We start from the raw sequence: 16,763 nt of genomic DNA, 5'->3' as shown, positions 1-16,763 counted from the left end.
TAGTTACAAGAAATATTTGTTAACTAAAACAAATGTACAATGAGTTCACTGTTGTGCCCATTTTAGTTGTATGACATAACACATAATGTGCCACAAATGTAGAGAAAGCAACCTGGGGCCACTCTTAGACAAGGAGAGATAAGCTGGGTTTGGGCCCACACTTATCTCTCTTGTCAGTACCTTTCCCCCTTACCTTAGCCATCAGTTTCCTACTTAGCAGTTACTTACAACTGAGGACCTTAAGATATAGTGCAATCCAGGGACATCTGTATTTAAAGGGGCTTCTCTGTAAGAAATCAATTGGACAGTCTTTTAAATGAAGAGAGTTAGTGAAACTGGGATATCACATGCAAAAGAAGATGGACCATTAGCTTACACTATATATGAATATTAATTCACAATAGATTTTAAAATGGACTTAAACATAAGACCAAAACTACTGAACTCAAGAAAAAGAAAATAGGTAAATATTTTGACAGTGGATTTGTTAATGATTCCTTGGATATGATATGAGCATATACTCACAACAAAGTAGATAAACTAGAAAATAGATGTAATACTATGAAAGCAGAAGGGGGTCCATGACAAGAATAAATCCCATGATTTTGTGTGCCAACTAAAACTCTTAATTAAACTTTTGGGGAGAAAAAGGAAAAACTGGAGCTGAAGAGATGGTTCAGTACTTGAGAACACTTGCTTCTCTTGCACAGGACTAAGGTTTAGTATCCAGCGCACACAAGGCAACGTGGAACCATCTGTAACTCCAGTTTCAGGATATGCAACATTTTCTGGCCTCTACAAAACATGTAGTCAAATATTCGTATGTTGAATTAATAAATACCAGCACTCAAATGCTGCCGCCGGTGGCAACAGCACACAATCACAATCCTCACCGCCCGCCAAAATGCTCTGGATTCTCGAATGAAACACACACAGACAGACACAGACACAGACACAGACACAGACACAGACACAGACACACACACACACACACACACACACAAACACACACACACACATACTCAGAGCCTTCTATTTAATATACTTTAAACATCGAAATGTCTGGACCCATCCAAACATCCCTGCAACTAAAACAGTCTCCCCTCCCATATGCTTTAATTATTTTTTACTGAAGCTTATTTTCAATACTGGCAGCCACAGTCCCAACCCTGCAGCCCTCATGCGCCTTGATCTCCAACTCTTACATGTTGTCAGTGTCTCTGTGTCTTTGTCTCCCTGTCCTACATTTCTCAGGCCAGGACCTTCTCTTTCCCTGGCAATGGTGATTCCTAAGTCCCGCCTCTGTCTCCCTGGCTAGCCATTGGCCACCAGCAACTTTATTACCAATCAGAGACTACTAGGGGTAAGGACCCTCAAAGTCTTACAGGCAGACATGTGGTTCCCATGTGCTTTTGGGAGCCAAATGAACACAAATAGCATTACAACCAATCCACAACACTCATACACATTAAGAAAATAAATATTTAAGTTAAAACTGCATCAAATCACACAGCAGTGAAAAGGCAACTTATGAAATGGACGAAAGTATGTGAAATTATATGCAATAAGAGATAAAGATATAGGCTACTTAAAACTAATTTTATCATCACTCAAAAAGTAATCTAACAGATTTGATGTATGGATGGCCAATAAGCACAGGAAAATATGTTCCCAGTCACCAATCATACAAAACCCCTAGGAGAGGCCTCCTCACACCCAAATGGATACAGGGGTTCAGGGTGTTGGCATAATCTAAGTATTGAATCCAGTGTCATGTGTGCCCTAAGCAAGTGTTCTACCACTTAACTCTATCCTCAGCCCTTTTTTCCCTTGAGTCAGACTCTATGTAACCCAAATAGCCAGAATTCCTGATCCTCTTACTTTCATCTCCCAAGAGAGGAAATAGGTGAGAGGATATAATGATGCTCCCACTGTGGGAAAAAGCATGGCAGAAATCCAAATCATTACTACAGCACTACATTATCTATGTCCACTTCTGAGTATAGACCCAAATTCAAAGTAGATGTGGCCCTTGGTGAAAATGGATTGAGTTGATTCCCGGGGTCTCTGGTCTGGCAGCAAATGGGCAGAGTGTTAACAGCTCTCACAAGGAAAGCGGGGAGGTTTGGGAGGACAATACAGGAGAGGTAGCCAGGGTCCTGTGTCTCCTCTGCTACTGTGGCAGTGCCAGTGCCAGTGCCAGGGTGGCATTAGCAGCAGTAGGCTTTGCTGATGGCAGGAGGCTGCACCAAGGTCCAGATGAAAGCTTCTGATGACAGCTTCTGGAGAGAAAGCTCTTTCCCAAGAGTTACAGATCAGTAAAACAGACACTCTCAGATTACTCTAGGTAACATAGCTTCTGTACTTTATTAAATGTGAATAGGAAATATACTTTTGGAGGAGTAGAGTGGGATCCAAGGGAAGATGCTTCCCACTGGATCAGTTTGAGAAGCTAGTGATGCTCTATTTGCATGGGGAAGGACTCCAGGTTTTTTTTCCTACGTGACTAATAGTCCTGGTCTTCTCAGTGTGGTGTCCTGGTTACATGTTCTAGAGCAGGCAATGGCCTCATTCCTACCATTATCAATTCTGAGATTCATGGTGTTTGAGATCACTAAACCTTCTGAGTTCTTCTGTCTGATGTCATGGTCCACTTGCTCATAATGAAACATTTATCTGTACACCTGTATTCCCAACAGCAGCATTCATAGTAGCTAAAAGGTGAAAGCAATCCCAAATATACATTGATATAATATCAAAAAACAAAACATGCCACATACACATATGAAATATTATTTAGACTTAGGAAATTTAGGATGTGCAACAGCATAGTCATGAAAACAAGATGCTAAGAAAAGCATCTTGTAAAGGTAAACTGCTCTACCATCCCACTCAGACCAGATACTTCAAGTATTTAGGAGATACTGAAAATAGGAGAGTGTGTTTTGGGATTGGGGTAATAACAGGAGCATCTTAGGTCAAGATGAAAGGGATTTACTGACGAATGGTGGTAATGTCTGTTGCACACTGTATTAATGTTACTGAACAACCCATGTAAAAATGGTTGGGACCAAAGAGATGGCTGAGCAGCCAAGGGCAATGGCTTCTCTCTCAGAGGACTATGGTGGGCTCCACTGGCAGCACCCACATGGTGATTCACAGCTGTCTTTAACTCTAGTACTGGGAGTACCCAATGCTGTCTTCTAGCCTCTGTGGTTACCAGGCAAGAATGTGGTCTAGAGACATACAAGCAAGCAAAAATACCGTTACACATAAAACGATAACTAAAAAAGGATCATCAAAATGTTACATTTTTATGTTTTAAGCATTTTAGCACTTCACCACAGTTTTAAATGCTGTATTTAATGGCCTGAAGATAAAAATGTGGATCAGAGAATGGCCACTAAAAGAATACAGAGCATTCAGGAATGCTTAAATAAATGGAATACAAACCCAGAGGTCTAAGAGAATTTTGAGAGAGTCTGTACTGTTATGTCTATCTTCCTTTCACATTTCCTATATCTTTAATAGGGTACAGAGTATGGAACTATGAATTATATTTCCTAGGTGACTATCAAATCAAGAGTGTGCATGTGACTAAGTTCTAGCCAGCAACATATGAACCGAGGCCACAGTCAAAATGTCTGCCATTTCTTTCTTTATGTTTACCCTCCCTAGTACTAAGGATCAAATTCCAATATTTTTAAAGAAAGTTGCTTAATTTAATATCAAGAATGTATGTGTGAAGAGTCAACATCTGGTGTTGAGCATTGTCTTATTTTGGCTCCCCAAAATACCACACTTCCAGGCCTGAGGCTCCTGGAGTCCTTTAATTGAAAATAAAGAGTTGCCATATAAGCAATGACTGGGTAGAAAGACAGAAAGACAGGGCAAGGGTTTGAGAGAGGGGAGAATAAAGAGAATCACCATGATCCATATTTAGAAGGATCAGATTTAAGAGCTGCAAGAGAGATAGCAGCCTACAATATAGGTGGAAGAGAATAGGACCCCATAGGGAAAGTGGAGACTTTCCCAGAATGTAACAGAGCAACAAAGATAAAACACAGATTTAATCATAGATCCCTCCTGGGATACCAGAGGGAAATGTATGCTAGATGTCAGGAGGATTAGAAATGTCCAGCCATTGGGCTTACTCGAGGCATATCAAAATTAACTGATGTGCGTGCATGTGCGTAAGTGTGAGTGTGTGTGTGTGTGTGTGTGTGAGCGCGCGCGCACGCGCATGTGCATATGCATGTCTGGGCACGTGTGTGCTTAATTCAGAGAAGTCTTGAGCAGTGCTATGACTAACTATGGAGCCAAAGCAGAAAAATGGATTCAATGCTACAGTCTAGTACATTGAGGTCTCAAGGGAGGTGTGCATTAATCTGGATATGGGGCTTCACAGCCCAGTCAGCCACTGCACAGTTTACTCAGTTTCAACTTCTTTTAAAGGCAAAGCAGGATAAAAGTTTCCCACAATTTATAGTTCTCACCAGCTGCTGCTTCCCTACCAATAGCATATCTTGGATCAAAGTGATGCAAACCTCTTTGCAAACTGAGAAACTTGTCAGCAGTCCAACTCTTCGATCTGTTAGATGTGCTGTTGTCTAACTAACCTATAAACAAAGTAACTTTCTCATGAGAGAATGAACATGAAGGCCACGTCCTCAGGTTTGCAGCTTACTTGGCAGTAAGAGTTACCAGAATCCTCTGCTTAAGGAACTGTGCCTCGGTATCTCAGTATGCTTGGAGTGACCAAACCATGCTAGTGTGCCCTGCAGCTGGCAAGCTAGGAGCAGTTGCTTCCTGTCATTTCTCTACAGTAGACTAAAATAGTGTCAAATGAAATCCGTAGAGAATGGCTAGGCAGACAGAGTGACCCGTGGTCCTTAATAGCCAGAGAAATGCTGCCCTCTGTGGATTAGCTGCCTACCTTTGGGCCAGCACAGGCAATAGAAAAGTCTCAGTACTTGCATCAGATCCAGTTTTTCCAATCTCTTGGCCTGTGCCCTAGTGAACTTAAGAACACTTAGTAATTTTAGTATTAGTAATTTATTCCACATTTCAGCTACAAAATTGAGATTGTGCCAAACGGGAAAAAATGAAACAAAGTACATAATTAGTAGTCTTAGATGTAAGAATCATGGAGTTAAGAGAATTATATAACCCTTGTCCTATAATTAAACCTGCAAGAAGACCCTCTTGGAAGGGTGGGAGAGTGAATGGACAGGAAACCGGGAAGGGGAATAACATGGAAATGTAAATAAAAAATATACCTAATAAAAAACTAAAAAAAAAAAAAAGAAGTTCCTCTTAAACTTGAGTGTGATCAAACAAGACTAAGCCAGAAAGGAACATTCTGTTCAGTTTTATGCTAGACTCAAGAACAATCATATACAATACACGCATCTATCACAGACATTTTTTGTCCTCTCCTGCACACATAGAAAGCCATGGGACCAGAAACTCAGAAAATAAACTTCACTCCAAACACAAGAAACAAATTAAAATAACAACAACAAAAAAGAAACCTGGTTTGGTGGCACACACTTGTGCTGGGGAGACAGAGACTCCATATCCTCCCTAGCCAGATGGCCAAGTCGACCTGTCCTATTTATGGCACCTGAAGAGTAACACCCAAAGTTGTCCGCTGGCCTCCAGACATGCAAGCTCACATATGCAGAGCCACCAGGCCAAAGGAGCCTGTAAAAGGTTTTTCATGAGCCAATAAGATAGCTCAATGGGTAAAGGTTCTTGTGTCGCCAAGCCTGATGTAACCTGGGACCTACACTGAAACCTGACCCCCACCAGATGCTCCTGACCTCCTTGTTTTGTGGTTTGGTCTGTTGCTCTGCATTGTAATGCTAACTGCAGACCCCCAAGGCCTGATTGTACCAGAGACAAGAGTCCACAAGTAACCCAAGTGATGAGATGTGATCTTTTCCCCAAATTATTTCTGATAAGTGAATAAAGATGCCAACAGTCAACAACTGGGCAGAAGACACAGAGTCAGGGTTTAGCATTCCAGGACTTCTGGCATCAGAGAAGAACCATGAGGGGAAAAGAATGTGAAGGGAGGAGGAAGCCTCCATGGGTCAGGTAGGTTGGCTAATTGGAGTTAAGAGAAGCCCAGACATAGGAAATTTAATTTTATAGTGGGATTATTGGCTGTGAAACAGACATACCATCAAGAGGATCCATATCTGCCCAGCTCCTTTGCTGATTAATGTAAATATAAAGCTTGTGGGTGTCTTTTATCTAGGAACTAAGTAGTCAGAGGAAGGGGAGAAACCCTGTGTGAGGATTAAACAATTTCTACAACATTCACACATACAAATCCTGCCACACACACACACACACACACACACACACAAATAAAAATAAAAATTGTCACTTTTAAAAGGGGGTAAAGGAACTTGTCATCACCCATGAGGATCCAAGTTCTATAACTACAATCCATGGGGTAGGAGGATGACATCCCCACTCATTTGTCCTCTGGTCTCCATACACACACAGTAACATGTATAGACATATGGACACAGAATACGTTAATGAGTTAATTAATTAATTAATTAAAAGTTTTTCTAATTATCTGCTCTTGGCCACAGCTCACTCTGTCTTTGCTTTTCACAGCTCAACTCCCCACATCTGCCTCCCCTTCTCTCATGCCTGTCATGCTTTCATGTGTGTTTCTCCTCACTTAGTGTCCATGTTTAAATCTATATTCGCCTCCTTATAAACTATAGCTCTGGTGATTAGACAGATACTTCCCAGGTTGAAAGAACTTGCTGTGCGATCATGAGGCCTTCAGTCCAAATCACAGCATCCTGCAAACACCAATCACTACAGCTGCCAGGAATCAGACAACATCTTCTTAGGCAAAAATAATGAAATACTGCCAGTAATTTGGATGAACATACACTTATGAATATATGGCAAAATGCAAAACTTTGTCCTTTTAAGATGTAGCCCACAAAAAGAGTGAGTCAAAGGGAAGTAAACATACTGGTTTCTTTTATACCATGTGAACCAAACAAGTACTGTTATCTCTACAAATCTGTTCCTTTCTCATAAGCCAAATTTAAACAATGCTTTGGAAAACTATCCACCTGGACCTGGATCATCCTGCTCTGTTGTCTCCATCTTGATTTTCCTCACCTCTCTTTCTCCTCCATCCTTCCTAGAGATTTCCCCACCTGCCCTTCCTTCTCATCCAATGATAGGGTATGCCTTATCCCGGACTAGCCTTGCTCCATAAATGGCATCACCTTACACAGAGCAGTGCCACAGATTTCAGCAGAATACAGGAGAGGGATGGACTGGGGAAATAGGATGCTCAATGTTCAACACAATGATGTGAAGGGTCAACATCTAGTCGAAATTCTGTTCTCAGACAGAACAAGGCCTACATTAAACTCCTGGGCTTGGCTATTTCTGTAGATTTCTAATTTCTCAAAGCCTAGCTGAGGAGCCACCCATTTAGTTGAATGCTACCTTGTTCAATCAATGTTTAGGAGGGTTTTTTTACCCTTTTACATCAATATGGGAAAGTTCGCCAACAGTAATAATAGTCTTGAATATAAGATCTGTTTGTCAAGTCCATTTTCCTCATGAAGAACTAGTATAAAAATTGAGGACCAGCATGAAGGCTCAGCAAAAGGCTTTTGCCACAAAGCTTGATGATTTGAATTCAATACCTGGATCACATATGGTAGAAGGAGCTACCACCCACAAGTTGGCCTCTGACCTCCACACCCATACATGTATATACATACATACACACAAAAATGCGATGAAAATTAAAAACGGAAAGCCTAACAAAATTAATTATAATTCAGCCAAGGTACCTTTAGTGAAATCCAAGTTGCTTTATCTTCTGCTGACTTGACAATACAGAGGGGGAATGGAAAGAAATGGCCTATTGTTTTGACTGTGCCTAAAACCTCAAGCATGCCCAAGAGAAGGCAAGCCTGTAGGATGGGCAAGGTCCTAGAGGGATAGTACCAAAATATCATGACACAGTAGAGAACACATGTAGTCAGAAACTACTTAAACAGAATGTGTAAGTCCTCAATACACAGGACACAGTTGATGGTGCTTGGGGTGCAATTCTTCGGGGCCCTGCAGCGTGTAAAATACATGACACTTGTGTTATATAACTATCTGGGATTCAGTGAATCTATATGCTTCAGTTCTAGCTTTGGATAACCTCAGCGGACCTTTGTGGAGTTTTTTATCAGTAGAGTAGCTCTTTACCTCCTCATAACCTTATTATGCTTTAGGCTTTTATTGTTTTATTTTTCCCTCCCACTATTTAAATTTGACCAGAAGAAAAGGGTTGTGTTGAGGCTAAGTTGGTTGGTCTGGTTTTCTTCTTGGAGGTAGGCTTCTGAACATCGAAATATCTGAATGGACCACCTCACCTCTAGATCCCAATGAGGGCTTTTCAATAGAACCCAACTGAAATTGTCTGATTGTTTCTTCTCATAGATCAGGAAAAAACAACAGTGCCATTTCAGGCCTCTTATAGAGGGAGGGGCATGTGGCTGCCTCAGTATTCTGTTGCTCGTGATTTTTGTAAGAACCGAATTTTTAAAGTCTGTTAATGTTTCACAAAGAAGAAAGCACAGTTTGTGGTATCCTATAATTTTACAGCTTTACATTGTGTGTTTCTTTTAGGAGAAACCCTACCCAGTACAAGCCATCACATGCACAGAATGTCCAATGAGTGGGTTGGTTCTCCACAGTCCTTGGTGTAGTATTTAGTTTAGTCATTTACATTCTTTTGTATATGAACCCCAATAGGCTTATATGTTTGAATACTCAGTCATCAGGGAGTTGAATTATTTGAGAAGGATTAGGATGTGTGGCCTTTGGGAATAGGTATGGCCTTATTGGTGGAGGCATGTTATTGCAGGAGTGGGTTTAGAGGTTGCAAAGTCCAGTGTATCATTCTTGGATATATTAGGATGTACAGCTCTCAGTTACTGCCCCAGCACCTTCTTATTTGCTTCTGGCCATGATAACGTGTACTGATTTTCTAAAACTGTAAGCAAGCCCCCAATTAAATGTTTTCTTTTACAAGAGTTGCTTTAGTCATGGTATCTCCTCATAGCAATAGAATAGTGACAAACACAGAGTTTATTTGACTTACAATTTCAAGTAACAGTCCATTATTTCAGGAAAATCATAGGAATTGCAGGAATTTGAGGCAGATGGCTGACAAATATTCACAGTCAAGAGTAAAGAGAGCATATCTGCACGGATAGTTACTTAGAAGCTTTTTTTCACCTCTATATATAGTTCAGGGCCCAACCTAGGGAATGGTGCTGCCCATAGTGAACTAGGACTTCTTACTACCTATTCAAACATATGAACCTTTGGCAGCCATTCTCATTCAAGCCACCATAATCCCTTGTTCCCTAAGTTGATTCTTGCCGGGATATGTAATGACAGACAAATAAGACTAGAACAAAAATTGGTACCAAGAGTAAGATAGTCGTTGGGTGCTGAGATTAAAAAAAAAAAATTCAAGATATCTACCACCACCACCACCACAACCACCAAAACGTGCCTATAGTCCAACATGATCGAAACAATTCCTAAGTAAGACTCTCTTCCCAGGTGATTCTAGATTGTGTAAAAATGACAGTTAAAAATAGCCAACACAATGACCAAAACAAAGAGGAAAAGCAGCCTTAGAATATAGCCCCTTTTTCCATCACTGAGAAAGTGAGAACTCACTACTGCCCAGGATAATCTTGACAATAGTATTTCAGTAGGAAGAGACATGCAGTGTGTGACATGACATTCTACTACCAGTAAACGATACCATCTCAGTGGAACCCACTCTTCATTTAGTATTTTATGTTGTGGTATAATGTGTGATGCTCATTCTCCGAAGAATTCTGAGAACTTTGCAGTAATTCTGTATGGCTTACAATCCCTGTTCCTGCTGCTGGATTAATGAAGCATAGCTATATTTATGGGTGAGGTTGCTTTTCAGGCCATTCAGATTTTCATTTAGCTACTGTTATCTGTTGGAGCATGAGTAAGCCACTTAAAATTTCAAAATCTCAATTTTTTTATCTCATACGATGTGATGAAGATTGCAAATCCATTGCAATGTCTATTATGTAATAAATTTTCAATAAATTATGAGAACATCATCAACAAATCTAGACTGTAAGCTTTTAAAGGGCATTGTGTCATATTTTTTCAGTCTAAAGAATTCAGATATTTAAAGTCCTCTAATTTTATGAGGTATGTCCAGTTGAGCACATATAATTCTAGCTTCATGAAAATCTGGAACACAAGAACTGGCTGGCAGAATTAGAGATTCAGCTGTTGCCCATGTTTTGAGGGAGGTCAGAGGTCAGATAGCGTGGGCTTGAAGTTTGGTTTTCACTCTTGCTGAGTGGGTTCTTGGTTAAGGCAGGTAATCCCTCTACACTCCATTTCTGTATCTGAAAATGAGGCACGATTACCGGATAAACAAAACAGTGGAAAGAGTGCCCAGGCCAAGCCCTGTACGTTATAGATGGCTCAGTTAAGGCTTGCTATTGTTATCATTGACTTCAGGAACATCGTTCTGGCTCAAATATCAAGTTCTAGAGGACGTGCTGGTGGCCAGCAGGTCACATGTAACAATAACAGGTGATTTGATTTGGGGAAAAGCACAGCATATCTAGGCAAACAGCACAAAGAAAGCCAAAGACAACTGGAAACATGGCTGCTTTCACTACCCAGTGGAGACAGCTCACACTGATGTTTTATTTGGGCAGCCATGAGCTCTTTCTGCATCATCAGAAGTACACCAACATTTATTTACAGAACACTGTGTTAGGGCAACTGGGAAAGTCTTAAAGGAAATGAAAAGTAGAACCTAAGAGAAAGAGAGTCTGGGGAGGGGAAGACTTCTGTGTGGAGGACATAGAGACTGATAGAATATACTTAAGTATAATTTGTGTGTGGGTTTGCTTCTTGTTTTTCTTTGTTTTTTAACTCAAGTCTCATGTATTCCTAGTAACAATCAAGAATGCAGCAAGAATGCAAAGGATCAGGGAGTGGATTATACAGGAGAAAGTGTGGGAGTTAGGAAAGCCATTCTAGTAGTATTTTTTCCTATTCATGTCAGCAAGGGTTTACTGAACATCCCTGTGTAGCACGTCTGTGCTGTGAAAAATAAGATAAAGAGATACTATGCATCTCTGACCACATTCCAATGACTATGCAAAGCCAGCCAGGAATACATTTGTAAAGCTATCTCTTGTCCTGTGATCAGAGAAACAAGCATTCTTAAGTGACTACATAAGGTAGATAAGAGAGGACAGAGACAGAGACAGACAGAGTAGGTCAAAGATATACCATGACATGAAACTACAGTTCAAACCCTGGAGCCTTGGAAACGACAGACCTAACTAGAATACTGGAGAGTTTAGATGAAAGGCTGAGAAACATATGCCCAAGTATTAGGCATGCAGAAAGAGCAGGTTCTTTGGAACATCTGCAGGTGGGAATGGCAAGGAGCAGCATCCGCTGAGGTATACCAGGATCCAGCTGTTTTTGCAGATGGGGTACTGGAGAGAAACAGTTCAGTATTCTGATGATGTAAGGCTGGAAAGAACAGGATATATCAGAGGAGATACAGAACAGCATTAGCTTTCCAGGAAGGTGGGGAAGCTCCACCCAAGCATGTCAGACAGAGATATACCATAGATTTGTTTAAATTTTATGGACAGTGCAGAGTTAAGTGTAGAGTGTATTAATAAGGCATAGGAATGCCTACACATAAGAAAATCTTATGCCAGCAGCGGTGTGTTTTCTCTCACAGTGAAGGGGTGGTGACAGGAGGGCAGTGACTGATTCAGGTACTCTGCTCTCTGCAGTTTGGCTTTGTCATGCTTTGCTCTCCTAGAGGCCATTCTGCCATAAGAAGATGATTGGTTGAGCACAGGACCTTGCAATTGTGTTTAATAATACAAGAGTGGGATATAAGCCAACAGTTACTTTATCATCCATCATAAAGGCCCTTCCAGAGACCAACAGCCTCAGTAGATTTCTGCAAGTCAGGTACATACCATCTCCAATGGCCACCTTTGGTTGTAAGAAAAGCTAAGCAAGCAGTAATTCTCCTTGTATAAAAGGTCTTGGTATGGGAAACTGGGAATAAACAACGAATAAGTTAAGCTACCATTTCTTCTACCATAGGGAGCAGGTGAGATACAATGAGGACCTGCAGCAGGCTAATGGTAACAATACATGCCTTTAGAAGAAACGTGGAATTTAGAAATTCTTCTAGTTCTTGATGTGGAGTCTCAGGGGAAACTCAGAAAAAGGCTGGATATAAGTTTAAAAGCCAAAGGCTCAGGGCTGGGTCTGAGACTCTAGCTGTGATGAGGGGCCATTAGAAGAGTCCAGACACTCCAGGATGGCATGGAGCAGAAAGAGAATCAGGTCTCAGAAATGACATGCTTTTAGAGCAGAGGCATAAAACAAAGACCTTAAGGAAGAATATAAGGAGATGCTCAGAGAGGAGAGCCGGGCAGAGAATTTCTAGAAAGAGACTCCAGAAGGGCGAGAAATACCAAAGAGGTCTAAAGGTAAAAGGCTAGAAATTGCATAGAGAATTTTGTCATATGATTTCATAGCTGGTCTCAATCTGAGCCATCTATTGGTGGAAATGGAACAGTCCGTTTCCCTGTATTGTAAAGGAAGGCAGCTGGCTTTTTTAAATTCCTTCTCAGCAGAGACTCTAAAAATGCAGAGGAAGGAAATCAATGCAGTAGGAAGTAGAGAAAAACATTAATGGCTTGACTGGGGTATAGTTAGGGATTAGGAGAAAGGCCAATAGAAAGGGAATGGTAGAAGACACAGGAGACACTTGTAGGAATGAGAAAAGGCATTCAGGCATCACCCTTTATCCATGGGTTTGTATTTTATTGCCTTAGTTATTCATGGCCAACTACCTGCAGCCCCCAAACTTCCAGAAATAAATAATGCATAGGTCTTTTTCAGTAAGTCTTATTAAAGCATCTTGTTCCATTCTGTTTTTAAATGCCTCTATGGCTTACTTTTATTATGATTTTTAACTACGTGTAGGTATGTGTTTCTGCATGTCTCTGGTTTCCACATTCCCTAGAGTATGAGACAGTCCTGAGTTGCATGAAGTAGGTGCTCAGTACCAAACTCAGGGGCTCCATGAGAGCAGCAAATTCTTTTAACTGCTGAGCTGTCTCCAGCCCCTTCAGCTGCACCCAATTAACAACTCAATGCTGTCCTAGGGGTGCATAGAAAAAGCCCTAACACACAGTTTCAGACATCCAGGGGATGTGTTCTGCAATGGAAGAGGTAGCAACTGTAATCATGACTGCAGGACCAATTTTAGTTGTCTGTCAGAATGGGGGCCACCATTCCTAGCTTTGCTGCACTTAGAATCTGAACAGTATGAAGTTTTTGAGTCCAAAGAAAAGAAGAGGAAGGCTGTTGGGAAAGAATATGAATGCCCCCCATACCATCTCTGTATTTAAAATTGTAGGAAACCTACATGCTCAGTAACACAGACGACAAGACTGCAAGACTCACAGTCGTTATACACCGTACATCTTACATCAAATACTATCTTGCGCGTGGTATTTCTTAGGCACAACATAATTCCCCGTGAGCCTCAGTCTGAGAAGACGTGCTAATTTGCCCTATTCTATTTTTTCACAGGCCATCACACCAACCTTGGAATATAGTTGGATAGCAAAGTTATGCAAAGAGTCCCTGAGTACTACAAGAGCTGGTCTACACAGAGAGTGTGCTCCTCTGACTTTGCATGGCACATGCTTGTCTGACAGTCCATGGAGCATATACTTCTGGCCTATCCTTGGAGCATGCTCGTCTGACTCACCATGGAGCATGCTCATCTGACTCACCATGGAGCATGCTCGTCTGACTCACCATGGAGCATGCTCCTCTGACTCACCATTGAGCATGCTCATCTCACTAACCATTGAGCATGCTCCCTCACCTATGCATGGAACGTGCTCTTGAGAACTTGCATCTATCTGCACACAGAGAACAGATGTGCTTTCATTTTCCTAAGCAAAATAACAGGAAGTATCATCATTCTTGAGGTCACAGTATTCATAACAGGAATGTGTGGAGAGTCACGTGAGATCTATTGGGAAGCAGGGTGTCTGGTTCAGTCCCTATCTTGAGGGAGATAAAATAATCTCAGTTCTCAAATGGTGTCAGTCACCGTAAGGACCCAATCCAAGAGGACTAAACACTTCTGTAGTCCCTTATAATCTGAGCTTGAAAGGGGCCTCTGCCTCTTCAGCCAGCTGGGCAGCTCACAGAAATTCTATCCTTGCAAACGGAGATATAGGTACCAGAGAAGCAGTTCTTCCCTCTGATTAGTGGAACAGCTATGACAGAAATTGCCTTTTCCCAAAGACACAAAGTGACATATTAAAGGAGAAGCCTCTCTTTTGGTGCCATGGAGTCATTTAAAAATAAATGTAGAAACTCCAAAGAATGTCTGTTTAAGCACAGCTGTAATTCAGGGACACAAGACAATTCACTTCAGCCAACTCTGCCGGATTCACTTCTTGATCCTCAGATTATGTAGGAATCAAATCCAGTACTATCTTTACTTTCAAAGTCAGTTTGCCTGTTTTGCTGGTGACTACATGGTATGTTAGAGCCTTGTACTTATGCTTCAGTTTCCAAACCTGATTGTGATCATGGGCCGGTAAGGTTGAGGACCAGGTCATGAAAGCCCTCATAGCTTACCCACCTGGGTAAGCTTGCAGGAATATTGCCAAATGAATGAGAGACTGATGAAAACTGGAGTACAGTAGTGGGTGGGTTGCTAAGCAGCCTGGTAAAGAGGATTACAAATTAGGTCCCATTAGTAGAAAAGGTGGGGTGGACAGTGAGAAAGACCGCTGTTCTGGGCCAGCAAAACTGGGTCCTAGTCCCAGGACGGCTTGCTTGGCTTTACTCACTCAACAAATACTCCTCGAATTTCTAGGCATTTGACAGGCTCAGAATAAGACAACTTTTCTTCTCCCAAAACATACTGAAGGTGTCTAATTGGATCACAAGAGAGATATGGGAAGACATTCCACCTTGCTAAGTAAACGTGGGGTATGTGCTGAGCAAGAGGCTTCTAAATCAAGTTGTTGTCCAGGAAAGCATTCTGAAGACTATTGCTTCATGCCTTGAGGGATACAAAGGGTCATTTGTAGACTGGTGGAAAAATTTGCCCACCACAGGGAACGGGACTAGTGTTCTACATCATGAAATGTAGGAGGTGGCATTTGACAGCTGGTAGCATAGCCAGAGGTGAATATAACCTAAGTTACGTTGGAAAGTAAAAATGCCATTGAGTCAGTACAATTTGCAGTTGAAGGTAGAAGTCTAGAGACAAGACAAAACTGGGTTTAAAGATAAACTTTGACATACACCAGTCACGTGACAGTAATCACTTAAAAAACAAACAAACAAACAAAGCAAAAAAAAAAAAAAACAAAAACAAAACCAAACACTCTTCAAGTTTATTTTCCTTAGCACAGTGTTCTCCTGATTTGGTTATCTATTTATGTCCAGCAACTCCTCTCAAATGAAATGCCTTAAGACAACACATATTTAGTACTTCTCAGGGTCATTATGAATTAAGAATGTGTTATGGCTTAAATGAGGCCCTTGCTTCAAGGGTCTATCACATGGCTGCAACCAAAGTCAACCATGGTTGTGGTGCTATCTCAAGACTCCAGAAGCTCATTTATAGGTCTCTTGGCAGAGTTTGGTTCTTGCTGGCTGGTGACCAGAGGCTCTCTGGAGTTCTTTACTATGTGTTGCCCTCCTAAGGCAGTATATAGCTTCCTCAGAACCAGTGGAGATATGGTGTTGACTGGCAAGACAGAAAGGCCATTGAAGTGAATTCTGATCACTATGGCCCCATTCTGTTGGTCAGAATTCACAAGCTAGCCTACCCTTCTCAGGTTGGCAGGGGTGGGTTGTTGGAGAGTAGGAGTGCATGGGAGGATGGGCATTTATACAAGAAAGAGAACACTAGGAAATCAAGCTGTGGGGATTCCATCTTTGATTTTGGTTTGCCTCTAATTTGTAGGCTAGACCTCCAGTCAATGTTAGAGCTATTGTTATGCTGAATGGAGGGATGCTGAGCCAGAGGAGAAATGTTGAGCCAGAGGCAGAATGTAAGGTGGGTGGAAGAGTAAATAAGGTTAAATAAATAACTAAGAGTAAATAAGAGTAAATAATTTGGACAAGTCAAATGGCCTCCTGCCTCTGAGACACCATTTTGTCCTCAGCAAAATGTAAATACTTGGTCACAGGGGGGCAAATGAGGCAAAAAAAGTGCAAGCTTCAGTTTGTTTTCTGAGGGAGAAAACATAGCTCTCTCCAGCTTGCAGGGACAAACTGCTCTGGGCCATTTCTGTTGTGTTGATTAGGAGTCTGTCAGTCTGGTATCTTCAAGGATTTTAGTATTTGGCCCCTTGGAGACAATTTTAAAGAAATATGTGAAATAATACGTAAATAATTAAGAATTACATGGCTGGGAAAAACACAACGAGAAAGCTGCTTTTGGGAGTCCTTTAAAGTATGTCTAAGGCTTTTTTTAAAACTACCTTTGCTTCTAAGGATCCCGTGGCGGGTGGGCCTAGCTGAGAGAAAATTGGCTATACGTGGGAAATTTCACGCTCCTGATATTAAAATGGTAATAAAATCTCATCCGGCTCCCAAGG

The 16,763-nt window shown here is 41.3% G+C and overlaps 1 pseudogene; it reads right to left on the bottom strand.

Moving 5' to 3' along the window:
- LOC148005534 (polyubiquitin-C-like) overlaps positions 1-16,763 on the bottom strand; it is a 1,830,776-nt pseudogene that overhangs the window by 1,548,967 nt on the left and 265,046 nt on the right.

Source organism: Rattus norvegicus, chromosome 5, assembly GCF_021556685.1.
Source record: "Rattus norvegicus strain SHRSP/BbbUtx chromosome 5, alternate assembly SHRSP_T2T, whole genome shotgun sequence".
NCBI lineage: Eukaryota > Metazoa > Chordata > Mammalia > Rodentia > Muridae > Rattus > Rattus norvegicus.
The sequence above is the reverse complement of the archived record's forward strand: the minus strand, read 5'-3'. Positions and strand labels throughout refer to the sequence as shown.